Source organism: Trachinotus anak, unplaced genomic scaffold (genome assembly GCF_046630095.1).
Source record: "Trachinotus anak isolate AG129_WGS33_773 ecotype Australia unplaced genomic scaffold, CSIRO_AGI_Tana_v1 ptg000014l, whole genome shotgun sequence".
Taxonomy (NCBI): domain Eukaryota; kingdom Metazoa; phylum Chordata; class Actinopteri; order Carangiformes; family Carangidae; genus Trachinotus; species Trachinotus anak.
The window spans coordinates 1,879,106-1,895,373 of NW_027273865.1; the positions used below are offsets into that span (position 1 = coordinate 1,879,106).

At 41.5% G+C, this 16,268-nt stretch overlaps 1 long non-coding RNA gene across 1 annotated transcript in view; it reads left to right on the top strand.

The window, feature by feature from the left end:
• Positions 1 to 8,723, top strand: part of LOC139632140 (uncharacterized) — a 182,522-nt gene extending 173,799 nt beyond the window's left edge. The window contains exon 5 of the long non-coding RNA XR_011693506.1: positions 8,173 to 8,723. This is a non-coding gene — a long non-coding RNA (uncharacterized lncRNA). The remainder of the gene's footprint in view (positions 1 to 8,172) is intronic.
• Positions 8,724 to 16,268: the final 7,545 nt, after the last annotated feature.

The window sequence follows — 16,268 nt, forward strand, 5'->3', positions numbered from 1 at the left end:
TGGTCAGCTCTGAGTACGTCTGGTCACACCACACTTTACTTACTTCTCACAAGTGACCACTTGTGATCAGACCACTTCCCTGCTTGATTTGTAAATAAAGAGGTTTGTGAAGTATTTTTACCTAATCCAACATCAGTGTCAGTGTGTTTGTGTGTGTGTTCGTTTGTGTGTCTGTGCGTGTGTGTGTGTGTGTGAGCTAGAGAGAGAGAGAGAGAGAGAGAGAGGTACAGAGGGGTTTAATCAGTGTGCTGCTCTCAGCTCTACACTGGTTTATCCATTATAAATAGTAAAATATTTTCGGTTCATTATGAAATTGTGCTGGGACTAATCAGACTGTGGCAGAAGACGTCGGCTGAGTCCTTCAATGTGGACGCATTTCTCTTAACACTGGTAAAAGGATGTTTCCACATGTGGCCCAGACCACCTCTAACTGTGGTCTTAGTGATCTAATCTCGGATGTGTCCTCAATGAAACAACTGAGCAGGGCCAGTGTTCAGAGTTGGTGCTCACAAGCACTTGGTGCTGCAGCTCAGGAGGCCTCCTGATGTTCAGCCAAACAGAAGAAAGTGAGCTGTTAATGAGGCCTGAGCTAAAGTTTCCTGTTTCAGTCAGAGGCTCATCTGAGGGGCTGTATCACAATATTTTTTGAACCATGAGTCATGCAAAGCTGCTCTAGAGTCCCCAATTAAAAATACAGAACTGGAAATAAGCATGTTCCCCCTTTAAAGCTTTTATTGCTCCAGTGTAAAGTTTAAGACTGGAGTTATTAAAATAAAGGACAGGTAAACATTAAGCCACCGAGCACCCAGACCATTACTTCATATTGCTCAGTGTGCGTCACAGTGTGTTTTTAATTGTTTGGGGAACACTGTTAATTATTTTTGACAGTAATGCCTGTTTGAACTGAATTAAATTAAAGTGAGTAGAGAGAGACAGAAACAATGGTGTGTGACTATTAAATTTACTCTCATAATGGCACGACATTAGGGGCAGCCCTGGTTGCCAGTTTGGGTTGATAACTCAAACTCAACAGTGCCCCAGCTACTTATTGTCGCACTTCCATAAAGTTGGTGGACTTGTGACAGGCAGAATAATCACATTTAAAGCAGCAGAAGCCAAAATGTCTTGATTTTTAGTCCCAGTATGTGTGCATTGCCAAACACAAAAGATGCTAAACTTGTTGTAATGTGGCTCGTTAGCATCTTTCATGATGTTGACGCATGGTATCTAGTGTCCATTGCAAGAATGTTTAACATTTTTATGTAGATGATGTATTTTTATGAAGTGTTTTTTGTTTTTTTGTTTTTTTGCAATCAGTCATTTGCTAACAACGTACACACATTGCGAGCCTGTGTGTTTCTGTGTACCAGCGCAGACTCACTGGCAATGTCAGTTCTTTCTCTTATTTCATGTCAGTTTATCATGGATGATTCTGCAAAGCCCAAGATGCTTTTTAATGCTCAGTGTTAGCGTTTTTTTTTAAAACTTCATTCTAGAGTATCTGGGCATGGCGATCACAGCATGGTTAAGATAAAGAGAAAATATGGTAGGCAACTGAAAACCATTTTAAAAAGATGAAAGTACCTCATCAGGATGAGCACATATTTGTTGCTCAAGCTGAAAAAAATGTCACCTCACGTCTTTGCTTTCATCAATTTAGACTGAATCTGCACTTTCTTTTTTCTGTGGTCACTGGCATTTGTCCAGTGGCTGTATATATAAATCACTTTAATGAAACACTGTGTTCAGATGTGCATGTTAACATGTTAGACCTGACACAGCTGATAGAAGCCTGACAATCTGTTTACGTGGCATCTCAGAGAGGCGACGGATAGAGGGGACGGTGTCTGTGTCTCTGTGTCAAGTGCAAACCGCAGAGGGAACGTTATTTTGATTTTCAGCACATTGTTGAGTTGCCAGGTTTGATTACTGTTACTAGTGACCCTGAAAATATTTTAAGCCACCAGAGAAAGCAGTGATATTAGAGAAATTTGAGTCATGTTTGGCTTCTGACCAGGAAGTGAGAAAGACTTTTGTTGCCAGATTGGAGGAGGGCTGCCAGTTTGAAGCAGTCTGAAGTTACACACTGTGGGTATTGATGACAACCCTACAAGCAGGTTATTTGATGCATGATGGCAGAGGTAAGGTTTTAGTGTGAATTTGCCAGGCTGGAGAAAACAGCTGGAACCATCAGGTAGATTGAAGGGGAAAATAACCAGGTTATTTGATTTTGGAGAAAGCAGTGCGGGTTACAGTTTACAGAGGTGAGGTTTCCAAGTTGAAGTGAAAACTGCTTTCTGTGTTGACACTGCAAATACTATCATCTGCAAAAGGTTATTTCCCTCTGATGACAGGAGTTACTCACACAGTGTGGAGTTCCCAGGTTAGATTGTTGGAAGTTTGACCTCAGAGATATTTGGAGCTATTTGAGAAAACAGGGGTAATAGGTCAAAGAAAAGAGGGGTTATTTGGAGCAGGAGAATTTTTTTTTTTTTTAGAGCCTGGTTGCCAGGTTAGATTGATCCAAGTTTGTACTGAAATACATACAGACAAGAGAGAAAGACACAAACAAACAAAAAGGAGAGAAAAATCAGTATTGCCACTTCAGATTGTGTTAAATTCGGAGGGGGGGGGGGGGGGGGGGTTTGCTGTAGATAGGTTTGGTGCAGAATAAAGGTATGAACACTGTGTGAAGTTGCCAGGTTGGATCAGAGCTGTTAGGGGCTTAGATGTCAAAAGACTACATCAGCTACCTTTTTAAGAATATGTTGCCAGGTTGGACTGAAGATTTCTCAACTTGTTAACTAAATGTGTGTAACATGATACACAAGACATCTAGAATAATTCAGTTGCACATAACGGTGCAGTGTAAAAAATATAGTCTTGGGTTTAAATATATCACTGAATGTAAACATCATACAGTGTGAGTGAAGAGAATACACAGGTTTTATACACGTTTTTATATAACAATTTTAACAAAGTTAGAGTAGTGAAGTAAATTATTTCAACCATGTCACTCTGTTCAAAATAAGGTTTTATAAGGTTCTTTTTTTCCCCCCATTTACAACCTATTTACCTCTGAAGGCATCAAGTATGAACTTCAGTTTTGCCGCTGCCAGAACTTGAAGAAGACAATGTGATCAGAGCTCCTCTGGCCTGACACTTGACTGTGAGAGGAGCTACAAAGTGGAAATGAAAGTCAGCAGCAGCACAAGCCAGTTTCTGTCACTGTCGTTCTGCAGAATGCACAACAAATCATACACTTTAAACACAAAACAGACCAGTGGTTCATACAAGACATCTCACATCCCTAATGTTGTGTGGCTTCCTACCAGTGTGAGAACAATGGCTGACAGCCAGAGGCAGCTTCCATCAGGAGGTGTTTACTGATCATGTGGGTGAACTTTGATGAATTATAGATAACACAGCATCACTGACTGTGGCCAGTGGATCATACCCTACTTAAAGAAGGATCTTCAGTTGAAAGTGTACTTTTTTTCACATTTCACCAAAGCAAGCTAAGTTGTTATTTTGTTCATTTGAATCAGTGTGGATAGGCCATAGAAATGCATTACAACAACATGTAAAAATACAATGTACAGGAAAATAAAATCAATACAGGTTGAGTTACAGTGTGGTCGTAAAAAGCCCCAGATTAATTACATTTGATGGCGTCAGTATGTGTTGATTACTGTGATCAGGTTGGCACTGTGTTCCCACCTTTACTCATCCTACCTCAAACTCTATTTCAAAGGGAGATTACCCTCATTTCCCAAGATTGAACAATCAATTGCAAGACAAAGAGGGCAACTTGTTTTTTCCTGATGTGTGGTTGTTGTTTTCTGGTGCAAAATTGGACTGCCTAGTTTCTTCTGCCTGGTGCCTTCTTGTTCTGTCCGAGTGCTGCAGATCAGCCAGGTACTGACACCAAAGTCTGACAATTCTTGCTGAAGTTTTAGATAGCTGAAACTTTTTCTTTCTTTCTTTCTTTCATTTTTTCAGTTGTAGCTGCAGGGAAAGTCTAGATGTGACAGCATTTTTTTTCCACTGGCAACAGAAAAACTGAACAACTACAGATGGGTGACAAATTAAAGGAAAACCAACATGAAGTGTCTCACTAAGGTGTTGGGCCACCCCATGCTGCCAAAAAAGCCTCAGTGCTCCATGGCAGAGTCTCTGAACTCTACTGGTAGGATGAGCACCATCCCTTCAAAAGATAGCGCTGTCTAACATGTTGCTCCAAAATCTCCCACACATGTTCAACTAGGTTGAGATCTGCTGAGTGTGAAGGCTGTAGTATAACATTCAGTGACCCCTCATGCTCTATTGTTGGGGGCATTGTCATCCTAGAAAGGACCACTCCCATCAGCATGGCAATGTCATCACAGGATAAAGGTGATCAGTCAGAACAACCTTATTTATTTCTCCCCATGAAGTGAAATAGACCCAACCATGCCAGAAAAATGACCCCCCACAGCATAACAGAGCCAGTGGATCCCCTCACTGTAGGGGTCAAACATTCAGGCCTGTACTGTTCTCTAGGTGTATGCCTCACATGCACTCGCCCCCTTGTGTGAATGTGGTGAAGGATGACTCATCTGACCAGATCACTTTTTTCCACATCTCTGTGCTTCTGGTTTTTGCACCACTCAACTGTGCATTTATCTTTGTAATGAGGGTTTATCCCTCCCCAGCCCTACTATAGCCCTCTTTATGTAACTGTAGACAAACTGAGTCATCAAACAGCTATCAAAAGTGAACTGTCCATAACAATTTACTGATGTATTTCCTCTAGATCTAAATGCAGTTGTCACTTTGGTCATCGATCCTTTGTGACTGGTGCTCCTGCCACCCGTTCCCCAACAGACAACCTTCTCTTCTTCTCCCATCTTGATAAAAATCCGAATCAACAGGGCCTGATCAGCAATTGTATACCTGCCGTAGAGCATGATGGGATGTTAACTGCTTCATTGCACCATGCAGTGCACCTGTGTGGAAGCATGTTATGGTTCTCCACTTTTTTATTCAGGTTCTCCCTTTAATTTGTCACCTGTCTGTAGGTAGATTCAGAATGCAAGTTACAAAATCAATTGCTGTTGATATTTTATTGTTTTAGAGTGAATTTTTCTTTCAGTGACCACAGAGTCCCTTGGGACAGGTAGAAAGGAGGACAGTGGACAAAGCTGAGTATGGAGACCAGTGTGAAGTTGCCAAGCTGGGCTGTTTTGAGTCAGGGCAGCAGGAGGAGGACTGCCAGCATTATTTTACAGAAGTGCTGACAGTTCCCAACCAGAAAATGTGCTTAGAAACCCAGGCAATTTCCTGCAGCCACCTATTTAGTCTTTTTTCCACTACACTGTCAATGGAGCTTTTTATAACTGTGGCAACACAGTTTAGGAAGTGGGCCAACTCATCTCTCTTATGTCTCTATGGGAGACTGACTGTTAAGTTTCCCAGTGGAGATGAAGAACGACTGCAAACCTACTGACTGCGGGAGACAGAGAGCGGTGTTCACTGTAGAGGAGAACGACCGGAGAGATGTAGATGAGGCAGAATGTAAAGAGAGAGACAGTTTAGGCCAACCTGAGGTAGAAACAGTCAAGACGAGTGAGGAACTTCACACCATCTGTGTGTGATGTTGTTACACCCTGAGCTCTCCAGTCTGGCTCTGTTTGTTCAGATCAGCTGCCCTGCTGATCTGATAACCAATTCTTCTCGCTACGGAGATGTAGACTAACCTTTACAGAGATGACCCGGTGGTTTACGGTTTCACTTTTATGGATTTATAAGAGATAGGATCATCAAAGAAAGAGCAAAATGAGATTCACCCATCAATTCTGAAATATCCTTAATTATTATTATTATTTATTCTATGAAATGGTTCAGGCTCCAAAAAAAATGATCCTACATCACCCATAATGCAACTCCTACTGTCTTTCATTAGCTCATGGCTGTCACATAACCGTTTGTGAGGCAGGCTTTCCATTATAAATTGAGCCCAATTGACATAACCCTGATGATGTCACTATGATGTCATCATGTTACTCTCCCCCAGAGCCACAGGGGAAACACACTGTTTTCACAGGCTGAGCCTAGAAAACTGATCTCATTTAGATGAAAATCAGGCTTTGGATGTATTCTGGTTAGTAAATATCTGAGTGTTGTGATGTACAACAGATGCAGCTCTTACCCTGCAACATCTCTGAGAGGACGTGATGGAGGACATGCATATGGTTAAAACAAGCAGTGCCATCAGGAAAAGCTCCTTGAGGCATCATTATTGTCTCTGCATATTTTAGATTTGGTGATCAACTTTGCTGCAGTTCATTCGTCTTCGCTTACGCAGGTTTTTCCATGGACACATCTGTCTTCCTCTCTTTCTCTCTGTCAGTCTGACAATGATGACTCGAGAGTCTTTGTGGCCATACTACAAACCCAACACTCATACATGTTCCCCTGTGAAAACGTCATTTTCATTGTGATTCAGTGATTCAGAGCAGGAAGTTTAATGTGAGTGCTCCTCTTGTTGGTGAAGGATGTTGTCCATCTGTGCTGATGATTTCCATAAACAAAAATGAAAGTAAAGTTGTAAGCCAGAGAGTCAACTATATTTTTTTTCTTTGCTTCCTTCTGTCTTTCTGTTCATATTCATGCAGTTTGGAGGAAGCAGTTCAGACAGATGGCCGCTCATCTGTTGGTAATTCTGGCTTCAAACCACTCCAGAACAACAACATCAGGACACCGATAATGTTCCTTGTTATGCTTCCACTTACTGTTAAAAACAATTAGTTGATTAATCAGTAAGTGGGTTGTCAGTACTGGGAAAAGTAAGCGAGTCAAGCCTCTTTAGAGTGTGTGCTATTAGTATAATTGTAAGCTGAATTTTTCCTTCTTTTGCTTTGTCACTTTGAGTTCTGTTGATTATCTTGTATATTTTGAGAGCGATTGACACCATCACAACTTTTCATACAAACTGAGTAATATGTATTTCATTTCTCTGTATTTGGGGAAAGAGGGAAAAGAAACATTGCTGTGTTCTGCCGACTTCTTCTCTAGATGAATGATCTAACTGAGCCATCTCTTCACATGCAGTTTCCCAATTAAACAGAATATCAAAGATAGTTCATGTCCAGTATTTTAGCCAAAAGCTTCTGAAAAAGGTATGAAGTATTACTGCCTGCAGATCTAAAATTCATCTTTGAGATTTAGGTGTTTTTTGTTTTTTTCATTTGCTGAAAGTTCATTCATTTTTGGAGCCAGTTGACATTGGGGCGATCGCAGGGTACACCGTGAACAGGTCACCAGTCTATGACAGGGCTGACGTACAGAGACAAACAACCATTCACGGCCACAGGCAATTCAGTGTGAGAGGAAGAAACCCACACAGACACAGGGACAACATGCAAAGCCCACACAGAGAGGCCCCAGCTGGCCAGTGGGGCGGGCCAGGGAGAGCAGTGGTTAGCGCTAGGTTCGAGCCTGCTGGATTGGTGGGGCCTCTCTGTGTGGAAGTTAATTTTAATAAGATTCAATTCAGTTGTATTTGATAGTGGATTGGTGTGTTTGACTTTGTTACTGTCTGTTAGCTGGTAGCTGATAAACCAGCCTGGAGATGCTGCTGAGCTACAGTAGCCTAGCACACACCCACGCACCACTCCACTCCCTGACCCACTCGGGCTGATGAGGCGGGTAGGAGGCGAGTACAAGGCTGGACAGGTTTCACTGCTTTTTACATGATGACAACAGATGTGTGCTGGGTCTCCCTGCTGTCTTCTGTTTTGCTCAGGACACTCAGTGAAATGTAGCTGAAGTGTGGTGGCTGCAGCCTGACGCTGACTGAACAACTGGCAACACTTCTGCTGCTGAATCTTCATCCTCACTTCCTTTTTTACACTCATTTATATACTGTATATGAATTATCTTTCATTCTTTCGGTGTGTCTGTCTTTCCTGTCAATCGCTCCCTGATCTGTCCTCTCTCCACAGAGATGAATGGTTTTAGCTGACTGAAGGAACACACCACTTTACTGGCCAAGTGGCCGTTTGGCTGCTCTGCCGTCCTCTCACTGCACCTATCCACTCATCTGCCTCCATCCTTTCTTCCCCTCTATCCCCTCAGCCATCTTCCATTCACTCACCCTCTTCTTCCTCTTCTCTTCGTCTCTCTGTGCAGGCAGTCTTGGCAGACTTTGACAGACAGCTTGCTTAGCCAATGACAAACTTGGAGGACTTTTAACTCACGTCCGCAGGGTCCTCTGGACAGACATACGTGGGTGTGTGCACCACAAGGACGTGCACGTGAACCCGGATGAGTGCCAGCACTGCTTGGTGCCCTGTGAGAAGAGGACGGCCCCCCCCTCCCTGTTAAAGAGCTAGGCTGCTGTTGAGTAAGTTATTTAAAGCTGTTTTAACGTCAGTGGTGATTGTGGGCAAAAGATTTGCTTCTAATTTAGTCTGATAATCAGATTTGAATCCATTGTCTCAGAAATTGAATCTAATCATCTAAATCTCTTTACTCTTCACTGGCTGAGTGTGTTGGCAATAAATCAGACTGATTTCTGATAAGTGGAGCTTTAAATAAATGCAGGGCTGTTGGCACAGTCCCATAGTAAAAATGTGTGTGTGCCTGCGTCAGCTCCATGTACAGTGTAGTGTTTTAGAGTGGTTTTAACTGGCTGCAGGATCTCTGCAGATTGTTGTCTGTTTTTGTTGTATCGGCATGTGTAATAAATACTTTCTGTGTGGAAAATATTATCATTATTATATATTATCAACTTCCCCAAAATCCAAACAAGAGTTTGCATTTCTGCAGAGTTTACATCATCCATCATGTGTTTGGTCCAAATTTGACTATTTTCCTCTTTTTTTTCTTCTTTTTTTAACCTTTTCCTGCATCGTAAAGGTGATGCACACATGTCGTTGTATTCTTAATGTCATGAGTGTTATTGTGATGTAAATGTCACTGAGTGTGTTTTCCTCTGTTTCATCAGTATTGGCCTATGCTGGTCAAATTCCCACACGGGGATTAGACTGACTGACTCCACTGATGTGTTGTTGAGGGATTTGACACTGAGACGCTGCTGTTATGAAACGTCCTCTCTCCACTTGGCTGGAACAAGTATGATGGATTACTGTTATATTTACATGGTTCACTCTGTTTTAGTTTAAAAATAACAACCACAAGTTCAGCGTCAGTTACAGCGCTTCAGTCGTTTGTCTCTTTTATTTTACTCTCAGTGGAGATTCAGCACAACTATGAAATGAACAGAGCTCAACATGCAGCAGATATAAAGTTGTAAAGTTGTGCGGTTTTTAACAGCCTCACCTTGTCTGTGTCGATTAAGGCTCAGAGGGATGTTGAGAGCCTCATTGTTTCATTTTCCACTCAACAGATCTGTGAGTTACTGTTGAATTGTGGAACATTTTACCCACAAAATAATATGAACATCAGTGAAAGACTGCAGACACACCCGCTGCGTTTCTTACCTTCATGTCAAACATCATGAACTCCAGTCGGCCTTGGCTGCTGGATGAAAAAAAAAGTCCCCCCAAAAACAAGCCTCACTTCCTGTTTCTGCTTTCTCGGAAGGTAACTCATCGTGTGTGTGAGTGGGTTTAAAAAAAAAAAAAAACAACCACGGAAAATAAGACTTAAAAAAGTCCATGCCCATACATCTACAACAGGTCTGGAAAGACTTCAGTGGCGAGGGGTGACCTCATTGATGGCCTTCACACAAACTCCAAACAGAAGAAGAAAACAAACTTGCAATTAGTGTGTGTATAAGTGTGAAGATGAGTGTGTGTGTCTGAGGCAGTGACTTAAGCTAATGCAGTCCTAATAGCCACATTAGTTTCTTTCTGCAACTGAATTGTTGGAAGCAAGTCCAACAAGCAAATAAGCTATTAGGTAGCCATAGATCTTTCACACACACATTAACACACACACACACACACACACACACACACACACACACACACACCGCAATGAGCTCCCAAGTACACAACAAACCTGCATGGACCTACAAACTTCTTTTTCTCCTTTCTCTCACAAAACACACCCCACGCTTAAATGTTTACTCATAATTCGTCTCTGTTCATTCATTTACACACACACACACACACACACACACACACACACACACACATATCTCCTCCTGCTGACACTGCGTCTCACTGAAGACTTTTCTATCAGAACTAATTTGCTGCTGCATTCACTGTGCCGGCGACAGGAGTTTCCTAATGAGACGGAGTGCTCACAGTAATGGCAGGTGTGGGCCTCGAATCTGAATTACAGTAATGAGATGAACAAGCCTAATGGTCACAAGCAGAATAATAAGAGGTACAGATGCAGGATGAGAGTGCCAGTAATGAGAGCGAAGGCTGAGACACGAGTCCGAGGAACAACAGAGTTACAACAGGAAGAGGTGGCGACTGCTGCTGCGTCTGGTTATGTCTAATGGCTCAACACGAGAGCAAGGCTGGTCTGCCTGGATGAATATTCAACTGTCTGGTTGCTTAAATCAAATCTAAACTTGGAAACGAAGGTTTTGGTGCAGAGTCTGAATTTTGAAGAGGTTTCCTTCCACCACCTCCCTGTTGTTTCTGTTGAGCTCTGCGGTCTGACTAGAACATGGTCTCATAAATAGTCATCATTAGCAGTGAAGCCTCCACATTGGAGCGTATTCCTGCGGAGGTGTTGGCCCTCAGCTATCACGTGCGCGTGATGCTTTGTTATTACTGTGACAGCAAACGTTGTAATGACAATCTTCTTTCTTATTATTACTATACAGCCATTATGCACCTGTGTGCGAGCTCACCTCAGTGGTGGGATGAGCAGCAGGCTGCAGAATCCCTCATTATCTTCAAACACGCTTGTTAGCCTGTGCGGGTGTCGATGGAGCCCGGAGGGTTTCAGGGGCAAAATTATTCTTAACTCTTGTGCACAGATTAGTTATCTGTACTCATATATTCCCCTTCTTAAAATAACCAAATAACAGAACAAAATATTTTATATTTTATATTATATTACATTATTAATAATTATATTATTATATTATTATTATATTAATTCTAATTATATTATATTATATACTTGTTATTATAATTATATATATATATATATATATATATATACATAAACATGAATGAACTTCAGGAGTCCTCTGCCACAGTAACCTGACATTTCTGTGGAAGCAGAAGGTGCTAAATTGGGTCGGGCACTGGTGACCTCAAGGTCATGGAAATGGGCTTGAGACCAGAAGGTTGCAGAATAAATTCAGCAGAATAAATCTGGGTGGGCAAAGTGTAAAAGCAGTGCTTGACTCTCCCACATCCCTCATAACCCCCAGCTGCTCCAGGGGAACAACTGCACTGTGGGCAGCAGTTGTGAAGGAGAGCTGGGCTGTTCTGTGAGGACTGTCTGACAGCTTCTGTGGAATATTTAGAAGGTTTAAAAAGTTGTCATTGTGTTTATCCGAGATAAAATGTAACTTGCAGTTACTTTGGCCGATCAGTTAATCACGGTGGTGACTGGCTGGTGTGGTCTTAAAAAGACATTTTCCAGAAACCTAACTGGGAACTCAGGAAGTCTGGTTTCATTTCAGGCAGAGGAACATAGTTAAAGATTTACTAACTAACTTAAAGGCCAGCTGACGCCTATCAGTGCAGTTTGCAGTGATGAACCTCACTCACTGGTTTTCACAACTATTAATAGTATGACCAAGGGTGGATGTTTCATATCCAGCTTCCCAACTAGTCTAAAAACAGATGCAAACAAGTGAACTAGAAACAAAAGAACCTATTTTGTCATTTATTTGAGTGGTGGACTCAGCTGGCCGCTGGCTCCCTCTCCCTGTCGCTATATGACTTTATTGATCTGGACAGAGCAGTGGAGCAGACAGGCCTATTACAGTGCACTGCGCTGGTCACCATATTTCCTCTGTGGTCATTGAGTAGCAGAGGTGCAGAGCAACAGAAACTCGTCTGTGGTAAAGGATGGAGCTTTTCATCCTCTGGCCAAAGTTTTGTTCTGAGTTTTCAAGCTGCACTGAACAAAAAGTTAAGTAAATCTTCACCTGACTTAAATCAGAGCGGGGCATCCTTTCCTTACTAATTACAATGTTATATATTGAGATTTTTTTCACACAGGAATGTTTACTAGTAAATGACAACTCAACTGTCCACATGGACAAGAGGACAAAACATCTTTATGCTCCTTATTTCCTCCACTCAATCATCCTCTATTTTGATTCTGTTGTCACTCGAGGTTTTATTGGGACCACATCCATAATTAATTATTGCTGGATGAAGTAGTGTGTGATTCCTTATGTAAAAATTAGTTAAAATAATTGAAAGACAGTAAAAATACTATGCTACAAGCAGAAGTTGATTAATTAATAAATAATTCATACATTATTATATCATGTATTTTTTTTTAAACCCATTATTTGGAGCTGAAAGTGGATGTGCTGCCTCTGCCTGTGCTTTTTGTCCGTCCCCAGGGCCTACTGTGTCCTTGGTTGCAGGTTCTGCTCACAGAAAGTGGACTTGGCATAAATATAGAGTACAGTGACCAGATGTCCCGGTTTGTCCGGGATTGTCCCGGTTTCAAGCTGGGTGGACAGAGTCCCTATGAATATCTATAAAACACTCAAATGTCCCAGTTTTCAGCACTTTAAAATGAGATTATGACATAATCTGTGATAAAATCTGAACTGCACCTCTGAGATAAATGTAGTAGAGTAAAAAAGTGCAAAGAAATTCCCTCTGTACTTTAAATCAAAGTAGCATTTCAATGTACAGATACCTAAGAATTGTACTGTATAATAATTTCATCAACGCACTTTCAGCCGTTCAATCTATGAAATACTGATCCTACACTGTAAGCTCATAAATGCGAGGTAACTGTTAACATTAACGGGTCCAGCTCTTTTCAAACTTGTCATGTTATTATTTAATGTCTGCATATTAAATGCTGCACTTGCTGTACATTTTCTGCTGGCTGTGCATAAAATTTGTAGTTGTAGAATAAAGTTGCAGGATGTCAATCATATTAATGCTTCCTCAGCAATAATACACATCCTGTTCTGATGATGGAGAGGCACTCACTCCCCTGTAGTTCTAGTTTTAGTTCTAACCTTACTGATGATTGACTCTGCAGCTTATCTGCCAGCAGCCATGTACTCTAGTCACCTTTTACTTGATACGACTGGATGATTGGAAAGGTATGGGCATTAATCACTGCAGAGATTTGCTCTCTTTCAGCCACCTCTGCCTAATATCACAGCCCTGTCTCCTAAAAATGACCTTTCTGTACAGTTCAACTGCAACAGCAGATATGTTTTTGTACAAAACAGACCAAGATTATCTTTTCTATTAACATAATGAAGAGATGTTAATGGAAGACACTGGCAAGATATTTGTTTTCTTCCAAAATATTGGATGTTGCTGATTAATATCCACTTGCAGTGACTCCAGCATTCTGAACCTGTTCTATGGTTCTGTTTAGACTCTCACGGCACTTGGCACTTTCTGAGGAGTGGTTTTGAAGCTCAGAGTGAGCTGCTCCACCGCTGCCATCTTGGCAGTGCCTGACTCCGCCTGACTCCTGGCTAATCCAAATACGGGCAGAAGAGGTGGGGCATGTGTGGAGCAGAGGCACTGGTGCATGTTGGTCTGTGGCGAGCATACACTCACCCACCTGTCACTCTAAGTGGCCACACCCTCAATTATGCATAACTGGAAGTCTTAATAAAATTTATACAGGTTATATAGTTATATAGAATTCACCCCAGTTGTCATGAAGAAGGAAATTACAGTTACAGAGACAGTTTTTGTACCAAGCTGTAAACATGTTTAAGTTGGACATTTGAACATGGGAGTCTATGTGGACTCTTGTGGAGCTTGTGTTTTGTCTTGGACTCACTGTTGGAGCCAGACTCTGGTGGTCATTAGAGGAACTGCAGTTTATGGCACTAACATGTTTTTCAGCCTCAGAGGTTGATGCTTGCTTCAGACACAACATGTTTATTTCACATTCAACTGAAACCAAAGTGCTTTGGTTAACCCTGTTTGAATGCAGCCTCGAGAAAACCAAATTGTGCAGAGTTACTAGAGTGACAGCACCTGAGAGGGGCTGCTATTCTGTGATCGTGGTTTTTTACTTTGCAGTGGTGCACAACACCCACAAAGGCTGAAGTCCGGTTTATGGAGCTCTTGTGGAGCTTGTGTTTTGTCTTGGAGTGGATTATTCCCCTGGTGAATGATGAGTAAACCTCCCTCACAGCAAACCTCCACAGAGCACATCATCAAACTACTCCTCCTCATCCTCACAGTTACACATCAATTCAAGGTGAGCTACAGCTGAGATTGAAATTGGATTTTTTTCCCGATGTTTTTTTTTTTTTTTGAGCCTGATTGCTTTGCACGGTAGATCTGTGGAAGATCCTGTCATACTTGGCTCTGACTGATGCCCCAGACAATAAAATGTTATCCAACAGCCTCACGGTGATGTTGTGTGGTAAGACCTGGCCCACGTGTTCCAGTTCGTCCTGAAGGTGCTGGATGGGTTGGAGGTCAGGGCTCTGTGTATGTCTGTCAGTTTCCTCAACACCAAACTGTAAAAAAACATTTCTGTGGCTTTGTGCGTGGAGGTGCTGTCATGTTGAAAAAGTAATTTGTAAAACTAACCTTTCAGCTTCAAAAGGTTTGTTTCAGTGTATTTTCCATTTCATATACTTCCTTGATCATCTTTGCCCATTCTGCTCTAAGTTATGTTACATTTAGTAAGCCATGGGTCAGTTGCACATATTCATGACATGATTAATAGAATAAGAGTCTTTAGTCCTTGAATGTCACTGCCAATTACTGCCTTTGGATGAAATGTTTTATAAAAAGGAAGATCTACAGATTTCTTCAGGGAGGTCGTTTACTGATGGTTCTTTACACTCTTTCATTCTTACTGTTGGAAAACACTTACTGATTAGTATTATTTTCAGGAATGATGGTATCAACATTTTGGTGTAATATTTTAGAGTCAGTATTTTCTATGATTTCAGATTCCAATTTTTTTTTTATTTGCTTGGCAGTATCTTGTGCCACAGCAGCAGTGGTAATCACTTCTCCAGAGCATCAGGCTCTTCAACTGTCTGTCTGATTAGTTCAGAGCTTTTCCTTAGGACGGCTGGTTTCCTGCCAAAGCGTATGAGCTGCTAAAGACAGTAAATGAGTTTCATTTGGTTTCTGATTGGTGCCTGTTTCCTGATGTGTCGGTCAGTTTGTTAAAGCGAAGGACATTTGTTTTGAGGTTTTATGATGAGCTTGCCAAGAACTCAGGCAGCCACCTTTTATTCAGAGTGAAGTTTCTCAGTGTGGTTAATCTTTCATTAAAGGAAATGATTTTCATATGTGCATTACTGTCTGTAGTGATTATACCTTTAAAGGCAGATTTGTGTGTCTGTCTGTGTGTGTGTGTGTATGTGTATGTGTGTGTGATTACATGTCTGTGTTTTCGTGATAGAAGAAGCACTTGTGTTGCCAAAATTCATTTTCTTGGCATTTGTTTATCATTTAATTTGCAGCAGTGCACAGACTCCCACAAACACACAGCAGTTTATGTGCCACTTCACAGCGGCCTGAATGACACTGTGTCTTTTACAGTCAACATGCAGTGTGTGTGCGGTTGTGTGTGTGAGACCGTATTTGACACAGACGACCAATCAGATCCAAGAGCTCTTCAGATTCTGCTGTTCATCAACTAAATGACCACTTCAACCTCAGGGACTGAGCAGCATGATGGAGTGACACACACACACACACACACACACACACACACACACAGTGAACTGTTCTCAAGCTTCATCATTATCCTTGAATAGAGCAGACAGAGGGGCATTTATTGATGCCTTAATTAGTTAAAAACTGAAAAAGAGATAAAAATAAGTTGAGTGTCAGCTGTACACAGCTTCATAGTTCAAAGACCTGTGGGTGGACTGACTGGATAAATATCAAAATTGCTCATATGGGCTATTAAAAATAAAAGCTGCAGGTTTCAGCCAGTTGATGGCAGAAATTTTCATTATCCAGTGGTGACATAGAAATGAAAGAAATTGAAGAAGTTCAATGTTTTTCACTCCATGTATTTATTTAAGCCTCAAAGATCATTGAGGTTCCCTCATGTGCAATGATGTTGAGATACACAGAAAAACACACAGCAGACAACGCTCAGTGTGCTTGACGCTCTGTTCCAAATCTTGCAACATTAATTTCCTC